The sequence below is a fragment of the Bos mutus genome, chromosome 19, assembly GCF_027580195.1.
Source record: "Bos mutus isolate GX-2022 chromosome 19, NWIPB_WYAK_1.1, whole genome shotgun sequence".
Taxonomy (NCBI): Eukaryota; Metazoa; Chordata; class Mammalia; order Artiodactyla; family Bovidae; genus Bos; species Bos mutus.
The window spans coordinates 47,799,267-47,812,834 of NC_091635.1; the positions used below are offsets into that span (position 1 = coordinate 47,799,267).

Genomic DNA, 13,568 nt, shown 5'->3' on the forward strand with positions numbered 1-13,568 from the left:
TGACCACCAAGGACAAAGCAGACTTTCTCTTCACTCTCACTGTCATTGGGGGTGTATCTGCACGCACCTTTCTCAGAGATTTCGTAATTGAGATGGGAAAGTGGGCTAGGCTCCTTACACAAGCCCCTGAGGACCCTTTTGTGTCTTTCTCCTGTAGTTCTGCTCATGTAGGGCACCCACACAACCTTCTCTCCAGAAACTTCTTGGTATGAAGCAGGGTAGCCTCAGAGACCACCAGACACCAAGATCGACCATGCCTCTCCACTCTCAAGGCCCCTGCCCAGCTCGTGGTCTTGAACATCCATCCCCTTAGATGAGTGACTTTTTCACGCTCACTGTGGTTCCACCCTCAGCCATGGGGGCAGCTCCAAAGCACACGTTCACCATCCTTGTGTAACTGGAGCAGCAGGAGACCCCAGATGGGCCCTTACAAACAACACCTAGCTTAAGCTCTTACTCTGATAATATAATGTAGAAGGAGAAAATTCTTTTATTTGGCTATGGTTCCTAGAGGCACGGGGGAAATCAGGGCTAAGAAGTAATGGAGCAATGAATGAAGAGCTTAAACATGTTCCCGAGCTTTCCAGTTTAATATTCGCCTCTCCTAGAACCCATTACCTAGCCTGAGAAACCAGTTGTGAAATAGAACAAGGAAATTAGAACAAGGACACTCCCTTGAGAGCTTACATTTTAATACTCTTCCTGCTCTACTGCTTCCCACCCCACCCTCCTTTCTGGTGACAGTGAGAGTATAAATTATAGCTGGGCTCTGCCCCTTCACCACACCAGAAGCCAACATGAAGACAGGCACTATCTTTGTTCTGCTGGCTTTCATCATCATGGGGCTGGAGGTGACCTGGGCTCAGAAGTCTCCTGTCAAAGGTGAGGGTGCTGAGGGGACCCCAGCTGACCGCAGAGAAGGCTCAGAGCCCAGTGCTAAATGTGGGAATGGTTTGGCCTGGAAGCAACCACATCCCCTCATGCATTTCCCTTGATCTAAATGAGAGTTCACCCTGCGTTTCCCATTGTCCTTATCAGATTGGGTTGGGTCTGATTGGAAGTCAAGTGTAGTGTTCTCTCTATTAGGACTTTGCCCAGATGTGGGACTCCACAGGGAGCTATGGGACAAGCACATGTGGACTCACACACATGAACGGGGAGCTGGAGACCTCTGTGAGCAGAGACTTCTCTAAGATCTTCTTATAATCGGGAAAAAGAGGCTTATGACTGGGAAGGTTTCTTGTCCTCTGAGACCGTGCAGACTTTGGAGCAGGGAGAACTTTCTGCTAAGGCCAGACTGTGGGCTGAAGACTGAGAGTGGAGAAGTCAAGGCTGAGGGAGGAGTCTTGCCAGCGATGAGGGCTTCAGGGCTCCAGCAGCCGTTCTCAAGCCTGTCTTGGTGACTATTCCAGACTGCACAAAACCATCCTGTGTTTCAGGACGACAGAGACCTGGATTCTGCCCAGAGGTGCCCAGAGGTATTTTGGGAGCTTGTGTTGAAATGTGCTCCGGTGATGATTCCTGTCCCAGGGGAATGAAATGCTGCAGCCATGGGTGTGGTCATTCCTGCACAACTCCTGTCTTCCGAGTGAGTACAAATCAACCATGCACTGGCCAAGGATGCACATGACTCCCCAGGGCACTTTGCTGGTGAAGAGGGCTGCTCACATGTCCGCTGCATGTGAGAGTCTGGAAGATTCTGGGAGAAAGGGGCTAGAAATATGGCAAAAGGACAGCTGGTTGCACTATCTGAGGTCTTCTCTTAGAAGAGGAGCCCTATCCCAAGACAGCCCTGATGGGTTCAGTTGAGAAAAGTAGCCGTGACCCTAGAAGCACAGGTCACTCTTTACCAGGAGTTTCTCACTTTCCTTCTCCTCCCTCACCAAAGGGGCTTAATGCTTCCTGGAAAATAGGTCATCCTGGGAGGAGGAAGAAAGGGAAAGGAACCCCAAGTATCTCCTGTGTTGGGTACACATTGTGCTGGAATTGAAGTAAAAAGACAAGAACAACATGGGTCAGGAGACAGATCTCGATAAATAATTGCAACCTAGTGTGAGGAGTGCCCCAAAGAGAGTTCGCCTGAGATCTGTGGGATCAAAGAGAGGAGTTATTGACTTTGCCTGGGAGGAGAGAGATTGGGAAAGTTGTCAGAGAGTAGAGAACATCAAGGGAGAGCATAAAGGATGCATGAAGTCAGCAGGAGGAAGGCAGGGCAGCTGAGAGAGTGGGAGGAGTGTCCACCTGCCCCAGTAAGAGAAGAGAAAGCGATGGTGGTAGGAAGGGATTGTAATATCTCAGAGGGTGGTGGAGGGAAATCCATACCAGAGCCCAGAGAGGAATGGGCTTCCTGCTGAAGAGTTTGGTAAACTGCTGGATGCTTCTAAGCACAATTAATGTCATGATCAAATTTGTATTTTAGAAAGGTGGCTCTGGTGGCCATGGGAAAGTTGGACAGAAGGTTTATTGAGCATGCCTGGAGACCAGCCCCAGAAGATTTCTCACGAATCAATGAATTTGATGCTTGTCATAACTACAAGATTTTCACATCCATTCCAGACTCTTTTCTATGCCTGGAATTGTAGCCCTGGAAGATGAAGATCTAAAATGGTGGGATGTCTGCTTTCTAAAGAGCCTGTGTGGAAAATAAACTAAATTTGTGGCATAGTTTGGGCTGTGTCCTTCTTTCCATGTAGGCATTCTGGTGGCCCCTCTGTGGCTTAACAGGACCACATGTGTATACATGCGCCCATGAATACAGGACACTCAGGATACAAATAGACCAGAGGCAAGTCCCCCTCCCGCCACCCCCCACCTAATTTCAGTCCCCTCCCACTTAGTTTCATTCCTCCAGAGGAGCCTGGTGAGCCACAGTCCACAGGGTTGCAGTGAGTTAGTCACGACTGAGCAACAAACACTTTCACTTTTATCTGTATGTACCTAGACAAGGTAGAAGGTCTGAGAATGTTTTTTCAAGTGCTCTGTGAATGATTTTGGTCGAGCATAAAAAATAAATAACTATGACTATGGAGCACATAGCAGGCCTGTTACAGCAGACTTCATTAAGACAAGACTTGGAAGGGACAGTGCGGGGATACCCTATTCTAAGGCAAGGCGCCAACCTCTATCGGGACTTGATGCCTAATTCTAGGAGAGGGAGCCTGATCCTTGGCATGTGGAACTTGGGCTGGCATGCGTTGGGAAATGCCAGCTCTTGTCTTGGAGTGATTTGGAGTCAGGATACAGTTATGAGAAAGGCTTTGTGGATGGAGCTTTGGATTCAGATTTTCCCTGAGGAAGAGGATAAAACTTGGTCTCCCAAAGATTCTGGCTAAAATGATAGTCTGGACAGTCTGCTTGTGAGCTTTCTCTCTTCCAGCTCTCTGTTCACTTCTTCCTACTGAATCCCCCTACTTTGCCTGCTCTTCCATATCTGTATGTCCTTGTCACCAACACTGCTCTTGCTTCTCATATAGCACATTGTAGAATCCTAATGCCCCATGGCCTCACCAGTCTGTGCATCGGAATGAGGGGATATTAGCCCTGAAATCATCTTTAAGTGATGGAATGGCTGGCCATTCCCATTTCAAAGGATTCCATGCCCCTGTCTCCCTTGGTCATTCAGGGAAGTTCATGACCATACCACTAAAATGTTCTCAAACATTTATCTGCCATACTGAATGACCTTCCACTGCAAAGATATTTGAGGATGGCATCCTATAACTTCCTCTTAGGTTTCTCCCTTCCAGGTAGTCCAGATGTCCCTAGAAAGTTTTTTACTTTTAGTAAACTTCTCATTTTTCTCACCGGCATTTATTTTTTCTTTTTTGGCAGGGGCTGGGGGTGTGTGCTCTGCAGCATGTGAGATCTTAGTTCCCCTACTACGGATTGACCTTGTTCCTCCTGCACTGCAGGCACGAAGTCTTAACCATGGGACCACAAGGGAAGTCCTCACCTGCATTTAAACTGCCTTTATATTTAAGAGAAACTCTATTTCTCCCTCTGGAGATTGGCAAGGCCCAGATACTTCTTTCCTACTCCCTGAAAAATAGGGCTTGGAATTGTATTGCTTCTCTCTGATGATGTGGATCTACAGGGAATGGCACTGTGACTTAGGGATCAGTTCAGTTCAGTTCAGCTGCTCAGTCGTGTCTGACTCTTTGTGACCCCATGAATCACAGCACACCAGGGCTCCCTGTCCATCATCAACTCCCGGAGTTCACTCAAACTCATGTTCACTGAGTTGGTGATGCCATCCAGCCATCTCATCCTCTGTCGTTCCCTTCTCTTCCTGCCCCCAATGCCTCCCAGCATCAGAGTCTTTTCCAATGAGTCAACTCTTCACATGAGGTGGCCAAAGTACTGGAGTTTCAGCTTTAGCATCATTCCTTCCAATGAACACCTAGGACTGATCTCCTTTAGAATGGACTGGTTGGATCTCCTTGCAGTCCAAGGGACTCTCAAGAGTCTTCTCAACACCACAGTTCAGAAGCATCAATTCTTTCGGTGCTCAGCTTTCTTCACAGTCCAACTCTCACATCCATACATGACCACAGGAAAAACCATAGCCTTGACTAGATGGACCTTTGTTGGCAAAGTAATGTCTCTGCTTTTCGATATGCTATCTAGGTTGGTCATAACTTTCCTTCCAAGGAGTAAGCGTCTTTTAATTTCATGGCTGCAGTCACCATCTGCAGTGATTTTGGAGCCCAAAAAAATAAAGTCTGACACTGTTTCCACTCTTTCCCCATCTATTTCCCATGAAATGATGGCACCAGATGCCATGATCTTCATTTTCTGAATGTTGAGCTTTAAGCCAACTTTTTCACTCTTCACTTTCACTTTCATCAAGAGGCTTTATAGTTCCTCTTCACTTTCTGCCATAAGGGTGGTGTCATCTGCATATCTGAGGTTATTGATATTTCTCCTGGCAATCTTGATTCCAGCTTGTGCTTCTTCCAGTCCAGCGTTTCTCATGATGTACTCTGCATATAAGTTAAATAAGCAGGGTGACAATATACAGCCTTGATATACTCCTTTTCATATTTGGAACCAGTCTGTTGTTCCATATCCAGTTCTAACTGTTGTTTCCTGACCTGCATATAGGTTTCTCAAGAGGCAGTTCAGGTGGTCTGGTGTTCCCATCTCTTTCAGAATTTTCCACAGTTTATTGTGATCCACACAGTCAAAGGCTTTGGCATAGTCTATAAAGCAGAAATAGATGTTTTTCTGGAACTCTCTTGCTTTTTCGATGATCCAGCAGATGTTGACAATTTGATCTCTGGTTCCCCTGCCTTTTCTAAATCCAGCTTGAACATCTGGAAGTTCACAGTTCACGTATTGCTGAAGCCTGGCTTGGAGAATTTTGAGCATTACTTTACTAGCGTGTGAGATGAGTGCAATTGTGTGGTAGTTTGAACATTCCTTAGCATTGCCTTTCTTTAGGATTGGAATGAAAACTGACCTTTTCCAGTCCTGTGGCCACTGCTGAGTTTTCCAAATTTGCTGGCATATTGAGTGCAGCACTTTCACAGCATCATCTTTCAGGATTTGAAAGAGCTCAACTGGAATTCCATCACCTCCACTAGCTTTGTTTGTAGTGATGCTTTCTAAGGCCCACTTGACTTCACATTCCAGGATGTCTGGCTCTAGGTGAGTGATCACACCATCGTGATTATCTGGGTCATGAAGATCTTTTTTGTACAGTTCTTCTGTGTATTCTTGCCATCTCTTCTTAATATCTTCTGCTTCTGTTAGGTCCCTACCATTTCTGTCCTTTATCGAGCCCATCTTTGCATGAAATGTTCCCTTGGTATCTCTAATTTTCTTGAAGAGATCTCTAGTCTTTCCCATTTTGTTGTTTTCCTCTATTTCTTTGCATTGATCACTGAGGAAGGCTTTCTTATCTCTCCTTGCTATTCTTTGGAACTCTGCATTCAGATGCTTATATCTTTCCTTTTCTCCTTTGCTTTTCGCTTCTCTTCTTTTCACAGCTATTTGTGAGGCCTCCTCAGACAGCCATTTTGCTTTTTTGCATTTCTTTTCCATGGGGATGGTCTTGATCCCTGTCTCCTGTACAATGTCATGAACCTCCGTCCATAGTTCATCAGGCACATCTATCAGATCTAGGCCCTTAAATCTATTTCTCACTTCCACTGTATAATCATAAGGGATTTGATTTAGGTCGTACCTGAATGGTCTAGTGGTTTTCCCTACTTTCTTCAATTTAAGTCTGAATTTGGCAATAAGGACTTCATGATCTGAGCCACAGTCATCTCACGGTCTTGTTTTTGCTGACTGTATAGAGCTTCTCCATCTTTGGCTGCAAAGAATATAATCAGTCTGATTACTGTGTTGACCATCTAGTGATGTCCATGTGTAGAGTCTTCTCTTGTGTTGTTGGAAGAGGGATTTTGCTATGACCAGTGTGTTCTCTTGGCAAAACTCTATTAGCCTTTGCCCTGCTTCATTCCATATTTCAAGGCCAAATTTGCCTGTTACCCCAGGTGTTTCTTGACTTCCTACTTTTGCATTCCAGTCCCCTATAAAGAAAAGGACATCTTTTTTTGGGTGTTAGTTCTAAAAGGCCTTGTAGCTCTTCATAGAACCGTTCAACTTCAGCTTCTTCAGTGTTACTGGTTGGGGCATAGACTTGGATTACTGTGATATTGAATGGTTTGCCTTGGAAACGAACAGAGATCATTCTGTCTTTTTTGAGATTGCATCCAAGTACTGCATTTTGGACTCTTTTGTTGACCATGATGGCCACTCCATTTCTTCTAAGGGATTCCTGCCCACAGTAGTAGATACAATGGTCATCTGAGTTAAATTCACCCATTCCAGTCCATTTTAGTTCGCTGATTCCTAGAATGTCGACGTTCACTCTTGCCATCTCCTGTTTGACCACTTGATTCATGGACCTGACATTCCAGGTTCTTATGCAATATTGGTCTTTACAGCATCGGACCTTGCTTCTATCACCAGTCACATCCACAGCTGGGTATTCTTTTTGCTTTGGCTCCATCCCTTCATTCTTTCTGGAGTTATTTCTCCACTGATCTCCAGTAGCATATTGGGCACCTACTGACCTGGGGAGTTCCTCTTTCAGTATCCTATCATTTTGCCTTTTCATACTGTTCATGGGGTTCTCAAGGCAAGAATACTGAAGTGTTTTGCCATTCCCTTCTCCAGTGGACCCCATTCTGTCAGACTTCTCCACCATGACCCACCCGTTTTGGGTGGCCCCACATGGCATGGCTTAGTTTCATTGAGTTAAACAAGGCTGTGGTTCTAGTGTGATTAGATTGGCTAGTTTTCTGTGGTTATGGTTTCAGTGTGTCTGCCCTCTCATGCCCTCTCATAACACCTACCATTTTACTTGGGTTTCTCTTACCTTGGACGAGGGATATCTCCTCACCACTGCCCCTCCCGACCTTGAACGTGGAGTAGCTCCTCTCCGCCCTCCTGCACCCATGCAGCCACTGCTCCTTGGACGTAGGGTTGCTCCTCCTGACTTAGGGATAGTCCAAAACAATTCACAGCAGCAGAAGTGCCAGCAACCAGATTGTGGCTGTGAGCTGAACTTGGTTATGTCCTCTGCTACCTGCCTTACATTGTTTCTTAATCCATTCCTAAACCTGATTCACCAGTCTGTTTTTTCTATGAGCTGTGTAATAACAAAATTCCTGTTGTCTCAACTTAGGCAGAATTGCCTTCTTTTGTCTGTATCTAAAAGGGCTTAATGTGGGTGGAAACTGGTGTCAGGAGTGATAGAGGACAACTGTGCTCAGGGAAATGGAAGGAATCTGGGTTTCATGAATTGATCCAGTTAGAAGCCAAAGGCAATGAGAATGTTGTTAGTCTCCTAGGATGGAAATCTGGCATTCGATGATAAAACAGGTAATAACCTCCTATGTTAAATATTTCTAGGTATTTTATTCTTTTGTTTGCTATTGTAGATGGAATTGTTTGCTTAGTTTCTTTTATGGATTTTTCATTGCTGATGACTTGCATTGTGTACTGACCTGAACTTCACTGAATTTATTTTTTGCCTCTTGTAGAATCTTTGTAAATTCTTTATGATTTTCTGTGTATAGAATCATGTCATCTTCAAATAGAGGTAGTTTTACTTCTTTTTTCCCAACTTTCATACCTTTTATTTCTTTTTCTTGCATGATTTCTGTGGTTAGAAGCTCCAGTTGAATAGCAACAGTGAAAGCAGGAAACCTTGTCTTTTCCTGGTCTTAGAAGGAAAGCTTTTAGTCTTTTACTATTGAATATGATGTTAGCTATGAATTTTTCATGAATTCCATCTATTGCGTTGAGAAAATTCACTTCTATTCCTAGTTTTCTTAGTATTTTTATCATTAAAGAGTGTTAGGTTTTGTCAAATCCTTTTTGTGTATCAGTTTAGATGTTGACGTGTTTTTTCCTTCCTTTATTCTATTAATGTTCTGCATTATATTTATTGATTTTCACCACCAATGCCTTCTTAAGATAAATCCTACCAGGTCATGATGTATAATCCTTTTGCTATGCTATTGAAATCACCTGGCTAGTTTTTTTTTTTTTTAGGATTTTTGCACATATTTTTATAAGGGATATTGGCCTTTAATTTTCTTTTCTTGTAATGTCTTTATCTGGCTTTGATATTAGCATAATATTGACTTCATAGAATGAATTAGGAAGTGTTTCCTCTTCTATTTTCTGGAAGACTCTAAGAATTGTTAAGAATTTTTATTTTTTTGCATTGCAGCTAGATAATATAGTTTATAATATCAGGAATAGGTTTTTAATTTCTTTGTGGCCTAGTACTTGTTTGATTTTTGTGAATGTCCTATAAACACTAAAAAAGAAAAAAAATTGTCTTCTCTGTTGTTGAGTGTAAAGTTGTCTATTATCCATTAGTTTTGTTAGGTAGGTAGAATAGGGAAAAGGAGTCCAAAATGGCGGTGGCTAAAAGACAAGGAAGGTCAAAGGAAGGTCTGAGGACCAGAGTGAAGACTTCAGGCAGAACAAACAGCACTCCTGGCTAAGCCCAATTTGCATAGGGCAAGCCCAGGTGGAGAAAAAAACATATAAAAGGAGGAGCCAAAGCGCGCTCTCTCTCTCTCACTCCCCATGCCCCCCCCCCACCTCCCCACGCACTCCTCCACTCTCTTCTCTTCGAGTCCTTGGGCTGGCATGCCCTCACACTTCAAGGATGGATTCTCCTGCTATCTTCTAAATAAAATAGAGCTGTAACACTGATTTGCCTAAGAGCTATAACACGGTTTGTCCAAGACCTGAGAGCTGTGACGTGCCGAGGGCTTTAATGTCCATTGCTCCAAATCTTTGTTGTGACGAGACAAAGAACTGAGGAACATACACTCGTGTGACAGTTTGAATTTGTTAATCTTTATGATTTAATTTGTCTTTTTTTTCATTATTTTTGTCTGTATTATTCATTAATTTCTGAGAGGGATTTGATAAAATGTCCAACTAAAATAATTTATTCATGTATTTCTTTTACTTTTATCAGTTATTTCTTTGTATATATGTCAAGTAATAATTTTAAGAGTATATGTGTTTGTGTTCACAATCATCTTCTTAATTTATCATTCCTTTTAACATTAAATAATATCCTTTTCCCTTTATATATTTGATATTAAAATATTTTTGCTAAATATCAAAATTGATAATTCAGCATTCTTTTAGTTCATATTTGTCTAGTAAAATTTCCATCTCTATAAGACATACTATTAGACCTTTTTCATATATTTCTTAAAGCAGTATTTTGCTTGACTTAAACTCATTTTATTCAGTTTGAGAGGTCTTCTGTATCAGGACCAGCCCAACAACGAACCAACCCGAGGGAGCAGTGCCACAGAAGAATAAGGAAAAATAAGACTCATTCGCAGGCAAAAGCCCGATCCTAATCCTTGCATGCCTTTTATTGCTAACATCTACTTCCTTGAGCTCTAGAGATATCTGTTTTTTACAATCTCAGATCGGGGGTTAAAGATATACAATACACAGTCCTCAATGTCAAACCTTCAGGCCATTCATGATTGTGTTTAGCACTTCAGCTAGTGATGACCTTTCTCAACAACTCCTTCAAGGCTCTGGTTACGAGAACAGTCACTAATGGTTTTCCATCAGTCACATCAGTACTTCAACATCTTGTTTTCAAGATGTTTTTCCACTATGTACTTTTTACTGCTCCCAGCCCTTTGCCTGGGGGTGATGAGAAAGTCGTTCTTATTTTTCAAAGAAGCCCTGTTAACTATAGAACAGGCCTGTACTTAGCATATTGCCTACATTCTGATCAGAGAGTTTAACCTATTTATGTTTATGGCCCTAACTGTTAAACTAGGATTTATCCTGTCACCATATTTCTTGTTTCTTATTTATCATACTTTCTTACTGTGTTTTCTAGTTTGCTATTCTTTACTCTTTCCATTAACTAGGTTAAAATTTTCATCTAGTACTTTAAAATTCATACTTCTAATTTTATTCTTCAGGAATTTACCCCTGTTGATTTTTTCAGTCAGCCAGTTCAGTCGCTCAGTCGTGTCCGACTCTGAGACCCCATGAATTGCAGCACGCCAGGCCTCCCTGTCCATCACCAACTCCCAGAGTTCACTCAAACTTATGTCCATCGAGTCAGTGATGCCATCCAGCCATCTCATCCTCTGTTGTCCCCTTCTCCTCCTGCCCCCAATCCCTCCCAGCATCAGAGTCTTTTCCAATGAGTCAACTCTTTGCATGAGGTGGCCAAAGTACTGGAGTTTCAGCTTTAGCATCATTCCTTCCAATGAACACCTAGGACTGATCTCCTTTAGAATGGACTGGTTGGATCGCCTTACAGTCCAAGGGACTCTCAAGAGTCTTCTCCAACACCACAGTTCAAAAGCATCAATTCTTCGGTGCTCAGCCTTCTTCACAGTCCAACTCTCACATCCATACATGACCACAGGAAAAACCATAGCCTTGACTAGACGGACTTTGTTGGCAAAGTAGTCTCTGCTTTTGAATATGCTATCTAGGTTGGTCATAACGTTCCTTCCAAGGAGTAAGCGTCTTTTAATTTCATGGCTGCAGTCACCATCTGCAGTGATTTTGGAGCCCAGAAAAATAAAGTCTGACACTGTTTCCACTGTTTCCCCATCTATTTCCCATGAAGTGGTGGGACCGGATGCCATGATCTTCGTTTTCTGAATGTTGAGCTTTAAGCCAACTTTTTCACTCTTCACTTTCACTTTCACTTTCATCAAGAGGCTTTTTAGTTCCTCTTCACTTTCTGCCATAAGGATGGTGTCATCTGCATATCTGAGGTTATTGATATTTCTCCTGGCAATCTTGATTCCAGCTTGTGCTTCTTCCAGCCCAGCGTTTCTCATGATGTACTTTGCATATAAGTTAAATAAACAGGGTGACAATATACAGCCTTGACATACTCCTTTTCCTATTTGGAACCAGTCTGTTGCTCCATGTCCAGTTCTAACTGTTGTTTCCTGACCTGCATATAGGTTTCTCAAGAGGCAGGTCAGGTGGTCTGGTATTCCCATCTCTTTCAGAATTTTCCACAGTTGATTGTGATCCACACAGTCAAAGGCTTTGGCATAGTCAATAAAGCAGAAACAGATGTTTTTCTGGAACTCTCTTGCTTTTTCGATGATCCAGCAGATGTTGACAATTTGATCTCTGGTTCCCCTGCCTTTTCTAAATCCAGCTTGAACATCTGGAAGTTCACAGCTCACGTATTGCTGAAGCCTGGCTTGGAGAATTTTGAGCATTACTTTACTAGCGTATGAGATGAGTGCAACTGTGCAGTAGTTTGAACATTCCTTAGCATTGCCTTTCTTTAGGATTGGAATGAAAACTGACCTTTTCCAGTCCTGTGGCCACTGCTGAGTTTTCCAAATTTGCTGGCATATTGAGTGCAGCACTTTCACAGCATCATCTTTCAGGATTTGAAAGAGCTCAACTGGAATTCCATCACCTCCACTAGCTTTGTTTGTAGTGATGCTTTCGAAGGCCCACTTGACTCCACATTCCAGGATGTCTGGCTCTAGGTGAGTGATCACACCATCATGATTATCTGGGTCGTGAAGATCTTTTTTGTACAGTTCTTCTGTGTTGATTTTTTAAGCATTATTAATGTTTGAACCTTTTCCAGAACAAGGGCATTACCTTAGCTTGCCCTCATTTCTCTTTGTGCTTGTGCCTCCAACCCCATCCTACTGAATCACCGTGTAGATAACTATAGAATTTTAGTTCTGGATGTTATGTTTGTACTTTAAAAAAATTTCTGTTTATTAGTACGCTGTAAACAGACTGGTTCCAAATAGGAAAACTAGTTCATCAAGGCTGTATATTGTCACCCTGTTTATTTAACTTATATGCAGAGTACATCATGAGAAACGCTGAACTGGAAGAAACACAGGCTGGAATCAAGATTGCCGGCAGAAATCTCAATAACCTCAGATATGCAGATGACACCACCCTTATGGCAGAAAGTGAAGAGGAACTAAAAAGCCTCTTGATGAAAGTGAAAGTGGAGAGTGAAAAAGTTGGCTTAAAGCTCAACATTCAGAAAACGAAGATCATGGCATCCGGTCCCATCACTTCATGGGAAATAGATGGGGAAACAGTGGAAACAGTGTCAGACTTTATTTTTCTGGGCTCCAAAATCACTGCAGATGGTGACTGCAGCCATGAAATTAAAAGATGCTTACTCCTTGGAAGGAAAGTTATGACCAACCTAGATAGCATATTCAAAAGCAGAGACATTACTATGCCAATAAAGGTCAATCTAGTCAAGGCAATGGTTTTTTCTGTGGTCACGTATGGATGTGAGAGTTGGACTGTGAAGAAGGCTGAGCACCAAAGAATTGATGCTTTTGAACTGTGGTGTTGGAGAAGACTCTGGAGAGTCCCTTGGTCCCTGCAAGGAGATCCAACCAGTCCATTCTGAAGGAGAGCAGCCCTGGGATTTCTTTGGAAGGAATGATGCTAAAGCTGAAACTCCAGTACTCTGGCCACCTCATGTGAAGAGATGACTCATTGGAAAAGACTCTGATGCTGGGAGGGATTGGGGGCAGGAGGAGAAGGGGACAACAGAGGATGAGATGGCTGGATGGCATCACTGACTCGATGGACGTGAGTCTGAGTGAACTCCGGGAGCTGGTGATGGACAGGGAGGCCTGGCGTGCTGCGATTCATGGGGTCGCAAAGAATCGGACACGACTGAACTGAACTGAACTGAACACTACCTGAAGGGGAGAAACATAAGTGGAAATTGTAGGAGGCCATCCTCCAGTATCTTTCCCAGGGAAGGTCATACTTTGGCAATCAGAATGGCAGGTAAATGGTGAAATTGATTGGAAACTTTTTAGAGGTATGCTCATGAACCAAAGGAGACTGGAAGGGTTTGGGATGAGGATGACCAGACAGTGACAGAAGATTTCAATGCTAATATTCCTTCATTCCTCTGCACAGACGGGTGAGGCCACATGACACTGGGCTTATGAGATGTACAAGAGCAGTGTTGGTGACAGCGAGACACAGATATGGAAGACCACATTTCA

At 43.1% G+C, this 13,568-nt stretch overlaps 1 non-coding gene across 1 annotated transcript; it reads left to right on the forward strand.

Moving 5' to 3' along the window:
* Positions 1 to 743: 743 nt before the first annotated feature.
* Positions 744 to 2,567, forward strand: LOC102287056 (uncharacterized). The gene is made up of 3 exons (XR_011467846.1): positions 744 to 882; positions 1,440 to 1,588; positions 2,420 to 2,567. It is a non-coding gene; the product is annotated as an uncharacterized protein (transcript).
* Positions 2,568 to 13,568: the final 11,001 nt, after the last annotated feature.